General features: G+C 46.3%; 1 long non-coding RNA gene across 1 annotated transcript; it reads left to right on the forward strand.

The window, feature by feature from the left end:
* The first annotated feature begins 1,183 nt into the window (after positions 1–1,183).
* LOC140908106 (uncharacterized) lies at positions 1,184–9,339 on the forward strand. The gene is made up of 3 exons (XR_012157755.2): positions 1,184–1,302; positions 8,965–9,017; positions 9,128–9,339. It is a non-coding gene; the product is annotated as an uncharacterized LOC140908106 (long non-coding RNA).
* The last annotated feature ends 2,349 nt before the right edge of the window (positions 9,340–11,688 follow it).

The raw sequence follows: 11,688 nt of genomic DNA on the forward strand, positions 1-11,688 counted from the left end.
CCTTGTTGAACCTCATCAAATTTTTTTAGCCCAATCCTCCAATTTCTCTAGGTCACTCTGAACCCTATCCCTACCCTCCAGCATATCTATCTCTCCCCCCAGCTTAGTGTCATCTGTGAACTTGCTGAGGTTGCAATCCATCCTATCCTGATAGACCCTGATAACAGTCTGCAAGGGGCTATTCTAAAGAGGATGGTGATCAACCTTTTTCCATGTCCTCTGAAATAATAGGTTCAATCTGCAGCCAGGGAGATTTGGGTTAGATATTAGGGAAATCTTTCTAACGATAAGGGTAGTTAAGATCTGGAACAGGCTTCCAAGTGAGAGAGTGGAATCCCCATCATTGGAGGTTTTTAAGCAGAACTTGGACAAACACCTGTCAGTGATGGTCTAGGTTTGGTCCTGTCTCAATGTAGGGGGTTGGATTAGATGATCTCTGGCGGTCCCTTCCCAGTCTAAGATTGAACTCTAGGTGAGAGGAAGGATGGTCCACTGCTCTGGGTACTAACTGAGGATTTGAAGACCGGGTTCAATTCTATGTTCTGCTACAAACTTCTTGTGTGGACTTGGACAAGGCTGTGTGCCTCAGTTTCCCCTCTTTACATGGAAGATAGCACTGCTCTGCCTCAGAGGAAGGTTCAGAGGATAAATATGTTAACCCTTATGACATGCTCAGATACTGTAGGGATGGGGGCTGGCTAAGTACCTTAGATAGGTGATTCCAAAAGACAACAGTGTTTTCCTAGTGAAGACCAGGCCTGTGAGGGGAGAGGTCAAGCATAATCTTGGCATGTGATCTCAAATAATTCTCACTGTCTTTTCTGCTTTTGGCAGGGAGCTGGTATTTATCTTTCTCTTGGATCAGAAGGAGATGACAGGTCCCTCAGGTGCTTCATTTGCACATCTTCAAACAGATAGGGAGCAGGAGAGATTATCATCAGCAAGCCTAAAGTAAATAGATTGGATGTGCAGCTGAGAGCAGAGCCCTAATCAGAGTAACATCAAAGGGAATTTGCAGGAATTTCCACACACACAATGTCCTGTCCTCTGTTTATAACCCACATTAAAACTGGGACTCTAGCCTCTTTTATCTTTTAAAGCAGCATAGCCTCAACCTGTCTCTGAGTCTCTTCTCTGCAGGGACACTAAGATCCTAGCTGAGCATCATCAGCCATGCGGGCTCTTTACCTTCTCTTTGCTCTTCTCTTCTTGGTTTTCCAGGAACAGGCCCAGTCTGAGGACCAAGATGAACCCCAGGAACTGCCTTGCTGGATGACATAGAAGGAGCCATGGGAGCCCCAGGTAAAATGCCAATTTGTGTAGGCTTGTAAATGGGATGTCTCTATCAATGCGAGGGAAACACACCAATATCAGCTGATTGCAGGTCTCCAGGCTAGATTACTGTTGAGATATATTTAAGATGTCCACTCGTTACTATTAATTACTTTTCAAGCATCCTCCAGTCAGCACGGGGGTCTGAAGCTCTGGAGCTTCAGGTGAGGACGGATCTCAAAGGGAAGCTCGGCCCAAACCTCAGGGCTCCAGCTGGCTTTGGGCTGGAACTGTGTGAGCTTGTGGATTTTGTATAATTCCAAGTCACAAATCAAGCCAGGTTTGTCTGAGACTGGGACAGGCTCCAGAGGGAGACCTTTTGAACCTAAGCAAATGTGTCTCACGAAACCTAAATCTCACAAATACTGCCTTTGCCCTTAAAGGCTTATAGTGTAAATAGCTGTTGCCGTCTATCTATACTCAGAGCCAGGGAAATACAGATCTGCTCCAACTTCCAGAGAAGATACTGGGGGGGGGGAGGGGGGGAGGGCAGGGCATGTAATAGCATAGACCAGTAGGATACTGGAGTGAGATTTGGGGCTCCTGGGTTCTGTTCCTAACTCTGTCTAAATTAGGTACTTTGATGGTTCCCATTACCATAGTAGCTCACAGTCTTTAACACTTTCCCTCCAGCCCTAGGAGGTAGGGAAGTGCCATTATCCCTCTTGAATGGGCAGGGAACTGAGTCCTAGAAAGTCTAAGTGACTGGGACAAGCACTCAGGGACTGTCTCTAGCTATGTGCTCGTACAGTGGGGCCCCAATTTCAATGGAGACTGCTTGATTCCACTGTAAATAATGAATAGTAATAAAGAGATTATTGTGCTGTGCAGATGGCCAGCACTCTGACAGTTGCCCTAGGCTGTAGCTGTTGTACGAGTGCACTTCATTAACTTAACTGGCAATTTCCATGGTTTCTATCAATCTAAACTCACAGTCCCTGTTTTTCTGTCTTTTGTGAACGACACTTTGTCTGATCCGTCTTTCCTCTTTGTACAAATACGTAGCTCCTGTGTTGCCAGCAGGGGTCAGTGCCGAAATGGGTTCTGTCCCTGGAAGGAAACAAAAATTGCATCCTGCGGTTTTGGTAGGCCCTGCTGTAAAAAAGTCATATAAAAAATCTGCTGGAATCTGAAGAAATCCACACAGGGGATTCTTAGCGGCCAGAGAGGGGGAAAGCAATGTTAATTCTGCTTTTCTGAACAACTGTCTGATTTCAAATCATGTTCCTTTAATAAAAATGATTCTTGCATTGCTATCGCAGCAGAGGGCAGGTGTCTTTTCTACTTCATCCTTTTGAAGTGACTGCAGAAGAGAAGAGTGAGGGGGGATTTAATAGCAGCCTTCTACTACCTGAAAGGGGGTTCCAAAGAGGATGGAGCTCGGCTGTTCTCAGTTGTGGCAGATGACAGAACAAGAAGCAATGGTCTCAAGTTGCAGTGGGGGAGGTCTAGGTTGGATATTAGGAAATACTATGGTGAAGCACTGGAATGGGTTACCTAGGGAGGTGGTGGAATCTCCATCCTTAATGGTTTTTAAGGCCCGGCTTGACAAAGCCCTGGCTGGGATGATTTAGTGGGTGTTGGTCCTGCTTTGAGCAGGGGATTGGACTAGATGACCTCCTGAGGTCTCTTCGAACCCTAATCTTCTATGATTCTATGACTGTTACTAAAGGGGGGGTAGAATAATCAATGGCCCTGATTGGCTAATAGGATACACCTAGCACAGATTCAAACTTGTTACTAGAGAGGGTTGGAGCATTTTTGATTAATTGAAACTTTGTCCAAACCAAACCTTTTCAAGAAAGATTAGGGTGTGTGTGGAAAGGGAGCTCTGGACCCCCAAAACCTTCCCAAGTTGAAGGGATTTGTTTTCTTTCTAAAGCAGAATGAACACAGCACTTTCCTGGGGCAGCCAGTCTAGTACTACAGCACTGCAGGATCTGCGGTTCTGTCTACACTGCAATTAGAAACCTGTCACTGGCCCGTGCCAGCTGACTTGGGCTAAAGGGCTGTTTAACTGCAGGGCAGACGTCTGCGCTCGGCCTGAGCTGTGGGATCTTCCCGCCTTGCAGGGTCCTAGAGCCTGGGCTCCATCCCAAGCCAGAGCATCTTATACCACAATTAAACAGCCCCTTAGCCTGAGCCCCATGTGCCTGAGTCAGCTGGCCCGGGCCAGCCACGGGGGTCTAAGTGCAGTGCAGATATTCCCTAAGCGCTCAGGGGAGGTGAAGGGCTCCCACTGTGCGCAGCTGTGCAGTGTAGGAGAGGCTTCTTGCAGCTATACAGGAACACACACAATCAGATAAACTGTGCCCACCAGATCTGCCCCCATGGCCCTTTGGACAGGTGAGACCTGCTTTGACAACTCCATGCAAACATGGGGGTGTGAAATTTGTACACGGGCCACTCGTCAAACGCAGCTGTGAGTGCTCCAGGCAAATCCTACTTTTCTAAAGGTCAGTAGCTGTTCCTGTTGATGTCATTTGGGATGTGGTTCGTTAAATCCAAGGAATCCCTGCCTGTGGTCTTACATTAGGCCATGGCCCCTGTTATTAACCATACAGAAGTCAGGGTTTCTCAAGGATACTGTGCAATGAGCCGTAGGCCCTACATGTGACTCACAGGGTTCTGCGTAGACCTTTGGGCTAGCCATGCGTGAGCTCTCGGTTGCCATGGTAACAGGGCTTGGATCCAAAGGGGCTTCAGTTGGGAGCCTTGAGATTTTAGTTAACTTCAGTTTCTCAGCAGCTGAAAGTCAGATAGAGCATAAAATCCACCAGCACCTCTCTGTACCAGAGTCTCCGGCCCTCCCCAGAAATCATGGAATCATAGAATACCAGGTTGGAAGGGACCTCAGGAGGTCATCTAGTCCAACCCCCAATCAACAGCTCAGTGGCTTCCCTCTCATTTGAACCAGTGTTTTGGGCTTTTCTGTACCACCGATGCGGCTGTGCCAGGGGAGCTGGTAATAACACAGCTGCCCCCCCAAGCCATGATTAGAACGCAGCTCCACCTTGCAGTGTAGACAAGACGTAACTGTGTTCTCCAGTGCGACAGCCTTAGCCAGAGCAGAGCAGCAAAGTTGATGGGAAGGAGGAGCTGAGAGGGGAGCAACTGGATAACGAAGCTTGGGAGGGAGGCGAAGAGCAGTCTCACACTATGGTGGCCACGGATATCTTGTAGGTGCTTATACCCCTCCCGCCCCAACAAGCTATAAAGGAGGAAAGAATAATGACTGGAACATGAGCAACTGTACAATAGGGACCATCCTGTTCCGTCGGTGGGGCAGATGACCTTGTAGGTCTTTCCCGTCTCTATCATCTAGGAGATAGCAGGGTCAGCTGATTAGCACATAATACAAAGATTCTGTCTCCAGTGCCAAAGGAGGTGTGTTTTCCCAGTAAGATAGTTAACATGAGTTAGCTATTGTGCTATAAGGGCCTAGTGGAGACAAGCCTCTGCCGTTTTTACCTCATTGTAGCTAGTCCAAGGTAAACACCAGGTGTGTGGATACAGTGTTGTCTTGATTGGCTACAGTGAGGTAAAAGCTACCTGTGCCTTGTCACTACTAGGATTTCATAGTGAGCGAGCTCTTCTGAGTTACTGATCTCGGTGTCGAAACACATCCTGTTTGGCAGGGAAGATATAGCCAAAGAATCTCTGACCCCAACTTAGCCACTGCCTTTCTATGGATACACAGCATCAGGCTGTATCAGACACAAACACGCCCAGTGGGTTGGCCCCAGTTCAGGTTTTGTAATCTATAGAACCACTCACTGGCAATTCATCCTGTGGATAGCAACATACAGCCATGATGCTGACAACAGCAGGGGTTAACATAACCCGCCTGCTTCCCAAAGGTCTAGAAATGCTTCTTTACCAAGAAATATACCAAACCTCAGCATTGCCCGACCATCCCAGAGCTCTGTAAATATAGAGAGCATCTGATTTCAACAGCAAAAAATCTGTGTTGATGCCTACTATCTCCAGTGATGCTAGGTCAGGTTCCCTTTGTTTGATCCTTTGACCGCACTCCTGTCCCTGTTATTTCATTTGTTGTCCCCCGGAATCACTTGGCTTCCAGGTCCTGTGGATCCTCCCCTTAGGCTGGGGGGGGGGGGGGTCCTTTAGCAGTGGACGGGCTTCCGCCTGCCCACTTCCTGGATCCCAATAGGATCCCCAGTGATGCTAGGCTCAGCAGACCTGCAGTACGGAAGAGCCTTTATTGTCTCTTGGCTGTTCTCACCTTCTCTGTCCAGGCTACTCCAGCTGATGGGGTGCTGCTTCAGCGTGCAGTTAATCTGGGTATGGAGACCAGCATTTTGCATGTGTGCAAATTTCCACCTATTTGTACCTATGAGACTACAAAAAGAAGGGCTCAAATTCTTAGTACTTAAAACAGGTCATTAGCTCCCTTCCACTGCCCAGATTCCCCCAGCACCTTGCTCCTTCTCCAAATAATCCCCTACCCCTTACCATTGCCCAGAAAGCTCCCCCAGGGTATGAATGATTTGGAATTAAGGGGAGCGCCAGTCCCTATTTACACATGGAGCAGTATCCTCCCTCCACAACTCAGGATTTACTTTTAGTGGTAGGTTTTTGTGTCCATCCATGCCTGGACCGCATAGAGCCAGGAGTTCACACGTAGGTTTTTAGAAGCAAGCGTGACAATTCCAGATTCCAGATCAAATCCTGCAACCCTTGCTCAGGCCCCACCTTAGATTCAAATCTCTTCACTATAAATGGGCAGGATGCCTAAGTAAGGACTGCGGGGTGTGGCCCTTCTTCATCAACAATAAACCAAAGGGCACAAGCTCCCTGTGGAGAAGATTTTTTAAAAAAAGCAAAATCCAGCTGTTTCTTGGTACCATGCACACACAGCTTGTTTTATAGGGCAGCGAAGGGATGCTAAGAACACATCCCCAGACAACCGGCATCCCTATGCCCTGCTAACCAGCCGGGATAGAACAGCAGGGGTTCTTGGCCAGCATTACTGGGAAGACCCATGGGGCCAAACACATCCCTGGTGAAACTCCAGTGAAGTCAGTGCAGCTACACCAGGGCCACTGGCAATAGGCAGGGGATTCTATGAGGGGCAGGGCATACAACCCCCAGGGAAGGCATCATTCCTATACCATGTCCCCTTGAGATGGGGCTGAAGTAGGTCACAGTGTAGCTTGGAGTGGCTGGTGGGTGCTGAACACCCCCTATTTTTTTCTCTGTGGGTGCTTGAGCCCTGGGCACCCATGCAGTTGGTGCATATGCTTCGTCTTACCGTGTCCCATTGACAGGTTTCAGAGTAGCAGCCGTCTTAGTCTGTATTCGCAAAAAGAAAAGGAGGACTTGTGGCACCTTAGAGACTAACCAATTTATTTGAGCATCAGCTTTCGTGAGCTACAGCTCACTTCATCGGATGTCCCATTGGTTATCATAGTTCCACCAACTTTCTGTGGTGCCTGCCTATTATGTCAATACCTTTTAACCCAGATTCATATTTAAACTTCTAGCATTTGTGTACAAGCACCTGTAAAATTTGTCAATATTTAGTTGTCTGCCTTCATGTGATGTAATTGAATGAGGCTTTTTTTTTCCATTGAGTGTTTCTCTTCAGTTCTTACCTGTACTTTATCAAATTCTATCCTCTCTTCTTTATTAGGATATAGAGAATCCCCTTGAATAAATCCTCCTGTAAGGGATGTGATTTTCTGAACTGGATGCTTCTCTGGCTTTCCCAGAGCCCTTAGTTTAAAAACTCCTTTATGTCCTCCTTAACTTTACATCATCATCAGTCTGGTTCCATTTTGGTTTAGGTGGAGCCCATCCTTTCTGTACAGGATCCTGCTTTCGCAAAAGGTTTCCCAGTTCATAATAAGCCTCAATCCCTTATCTCAACACCATTGTCTCATCCACACATTGATACCTTGCAGTTCTGCCTGGCTGAGTGGTCCTGCACTTGGAACTGGAAGCATTTCAGAGAATGCTACGATGGAGGTCCTGGGCTTTAATCTCTTATTTAGCAGCTAAAATTTGGCCTCCTATCTTTCCCTACGCCATTGGTACAGCAAGTACCACAACCACCGGCTCCTGCCCAGCACTGCACATAAGCCTATCTAGATGTCTCATGAGTGGATTGTTCCAAACAGGATCTATTTAATTATAGAGATCATAGGCACCGACTCTGGAGCACCCATGGGAAAAAATAGTGGGTGCTCAGTACCCACTGGTAGACCGGCTGATCAGCTCCTCCCCCTCCCTCCCAGCGCCTCCCGCCTGCCAGTCAGCTGTTCAGCAGCGTGCAGGAGGCTCTGGGGGCAGAGGGAGGAGCGGGGGCAGGAAGAGGCAGGGGCAGGGGGCGGGGTGGGGTGGGAAGAAGCGGGGATGGTGGTTTGAGGGAAGGAGTGGAGTGGGAGCGGGGCCTTGGGCAGAGCGAGGGTCAAGAATGCCCTGGGAACTGAGGAAGTCCACGCCTATGGCGAGATGACATGGATTGGAACACTCTTGTTTATGGTGAATGTAAAACAGCATTGTTTCCAGACTATATAGCAAGGACTAGAGGTTCAAGGTGGGTGAGATAATATCTTTTATTCGATCAACTTCTCTTGGTGAGAGAGACAATCTTTTGAGCTACACAGAGCTCTTCTTCAGGTCTGGGAAAGGTATTAAGCGTTTCAGCTAAATGCAAGTTTGACTAGCTACTTTAGCATAAGCAGTTAACACATATTCTAAGAGACCATTCAAGTTGAAGAAGCCAATTAACACCCCTGTAACACAGGATGAAAAGGGGGATTAGTGAGTTACAGGTTGTTGTTATAAACCATAAATCCAGTGTTAAGACCATGATTTTTAGTGTCTAGCAAAGCTATGAATATAAGCTCCCAGGCTTGGCTTTTTTTGTGTAGTTTCTTTTGAGGATGAGGACTGATAGATCAGATATAGAGTGCTCAGAGATAGGTGATGTGATGTTTTTGTCTTTTATCATTGTCCTGTGTGAGTTCATTTGAGAGCGTAGTGATTGTCTGGTTACACCCACATAGGTATTGGGGCAGTTAGTACACTGGGATGAAGTACTAGAGGTGAGATATGAGGACTAGAGGTGAAATATTAGTGGTTCCCAATGCTTGTGAGTGAGCTTGAGTCCGGTTGCTGGACCATAGATGTTGGGTGCATTGCAGAGATGAATACGTGGTATATAAGGTGCAGGCATAGGTGCAGGAATGGTAGCTTGGTGTGTGGCAGGATAGGCAGAGATGGGAATTCTCTTCTTGGTCTTTGCTTTGGGTCATGACCTCTAGAGTGGTATGTTTGTTGATGAGCATTGTGTATACTGATGGGCGTTGTGTATATTTATTGAAGGGCATTTGATATAGGTGAGTGGCTTGTAGAACCTTTACTATGAATTTGTAGACCTTTGGATGTTGGTTTTATTTAAACAGTCTTGCCAAATCCATCATATCTTTAGACCGCCCCATTAGTTAATTTTCAAATGTTGGAAGGGATGATTATATTTTCTAACTCCGATATTCACATTCAGCAGTTTGCTGTTGATATTATATCATGTATAAGTGCAGTTAATGGCATTTTTGCTCTGGTAATTATTAATACAATTAAACTGTTTATGTGTTTAATTTTTAGTTGATTCCATTTGCAATATGGGAAGCTTGAGCAGCTGGGAAAGTAGCAGAAAGGTGAGTTATCTCAGTGCTTACGGAGGAGATCACAGTATGGTAAACATTAATTTCTTCCGCCCACCTTGCCCAGGCTCCCGGTCCCTCCTAATCTTCACCCTTTGCCCCAGTTTATAGCCTTCTTCACTGGAATGTTCCACACTCTTGCAACCACCTTCCCACCTCTTGTGGCTCTATCAGAGGGCTTGCTGTTTTGTTGCCAGGCCCTTCCTCTTTCAAAAGGCTGAGGAATGATGTCTCCAGGATGTTCTCAGCCATTATTGGCAGCAGACAGAACCAGATTCACAGAAGACACCTGGCCTGGGATGTGAACATGAAGAAACCAGGAAGAAAAAACACTTTTGGCTTTTCTACAGAGGAAAATCCATTAAAAAATTCCCTAATTAAACAGCTTGTGTTTTTTCCTTCCAATCTCTTCCCATTATAACAATCTTAGATGTAGCAGTTCAGCAGGGGAAACATTTTTGGACAGAAGGGTGATGGGTTTTTTTTTAAGTGTGCAGTGTCCCTTTAAGAAGCTTCTACGTGGGAGAAGCTAATCAGAGGCACAAACAAAATAGAGATTGACCCATTGGGAGGCTAGCAGCTGCCCTCTGCACTTGTCGGTAGAAGTTCAACAAGACCTATTGTATATCTGGGTCTGTGTTCTCTCTTCCACGCATGGCAGACCATTGAAGTCAATGGGTCAGACCCTCCACTCGTGTAAACTGGTGTAGATCTGGCCCCCAAAGGCCCTTGTTTCTTGCAGAGGAAGACAAAAACTTCGAGGCACATTCCGATATGAACTCTGGAGTGGGAGCAGCATTTCAATTTGCATAAGCAATTGTATATTGAAAAGTTGCTTTTAGAGCAATAGGAAAATTCCACGACTCTGGTTCTTAAAAAAACCCAAAGACCATAGAAAACTGGTTGTTTAAAACTGGGCCAAACCCGTACAAACCGTATGAAAAGTAAAACCATTTACACAGCAGTGTCCTGAGAGGGGACATGTAATGGGGCTGTGCACAGAAAAATTCCCGCTTGCAATTCAGACTCATGAATGCTGGTGACCTGCAGATCTCTCTTTGAGGAGTAGATTCTGATCTCTGATTCAAATTAGGAGGAACTTCCTTGAAGGGAATTACATTTGTGAGTTCTGAGCACCTCAGTAAATCCAATCACTTGCTTAGTTTCCTAAATGTGGATTTAGGTCTGGTCTACATGTAAAATTTAGATTGCCATGGCTACGTCGCTCAGGGGTGTGGAAAAATTCACATCCATGGGCACCATATCTATGTCGACCAAACCTGCTTTATAATGCAGCCAGGTCAAGGGAAGAATGCATCCATTGACTGAGGTACCATTGCTCAGGGAGTTGGTTACCTATGGCAATGGAAACACCCTTCCATCACTGTAGGAACTGTCTACACTACAGCAGCATACCTGTAGCACCATAGCTGTGCCGCTGTAGCACCAGTAGAGGTAGACAAGCCCTTAAATGCCTAACTTTAGGCTCCTCGGTTTGAAAACTTTGGCCCAAATCCTCAAAGGTATTTAGACTCCTAGCTCTGATGGCCTAGTGACAGCATCTGTATCATAGCAACCATTTCACAACTCATTATCTCTTTGCTCACTTACCTATTCTCTGTGGCCCAGATCCACAAAGGTGTTGAGGCTCCTCATTTCCATTGTGTGGCTCGAGGCCTATATCCCTATGTGGCCTTGTGTACCCTGTATTCTGCCGTCCTGCAGCTGCTGAATGTGCCACAGAATCCATACCTTGCTTCAGAATCATGATCCAGCATCTAAGCTTTCCTTTAAAACCAATATTTCTAGGTCCTCAGAGTTTTGACTGATGGAGTCTTGTTTGCCTGTGTCAGTTTTAACCAGCCTGAACCCAGAGCTCTAAGAGGGGTCAGTTGCATGAATGAGGTGGTGACTCAGGAACCCACAGATGACAAATTATTTGCCAAGATTGCTAACTATTTCACTGCCAATTATTTTAGTATAAACATCTACCTACGGTGTTTATCCCACAGTCCCTAACTGTCCCCGAAGACTCCTCAGAGCCCAGAAGATCCAGCTACCAAAAAAATCAGTTTCTCTCTGACAACTTCTATTCTGAGATCGCATGTTGTCAATATAAAAATCTATGGCACATCAATGGCTAATGAACTGTTAAATTGAACTTTGCCTTACTCTTTGTGGGGCTCCAAATCCTGATACAGAAACCCATGTCCCTAGATTTCTGATTCCTGACTGACACATTCATTCCCTCAAGGGTATCTAAGAACTATCACTTTTTAGAGTTCCTCTTTGCAATCTGAGGCTCTGTTCCAGGACAGGTGCCCAACTGCCTTGTGTCCTTCCAGCAATATGTGACAGCAACCATTTTGGCTGACATGCGGGGGACCACCAAAGCTAACATACAACTTGAGCTAAGGGTTCTTAGCTGAGGTGGTAACAGACTTATATCCTCTGTGAATCAGACATAGAAGGAACATACAAACACCAATGGGTTACAAATTAATTTGGTGTTTTAATGTCTATTCCCCATGAGAAGCCATTTTTCCAGGTTAGAATATAAGAATGGCCATACCAGGTCAGACCAATGGTCCATCTAGCTCAGTGTCCTGTCTTCTGACAGTGGTCAGTACCAGATGTTTCAGAGGGAATGAACAGAACAGGGCAA

The sequence above is a fragment of the Lepidochelys kempii genome, chromosome 3, assembly GCF_965140285.1.
Source record: "Lepidochelys kempii isolate rLepKem1 chromosome 3, rLepKem1.hap1, whole genome shotgun sequence".
NCBI classification, from domain to species: Eukaryota; Metazoa; Chordata; order Testudines; family Cheloniidae; genus Lepidochelys; species Lepidochelys kempii.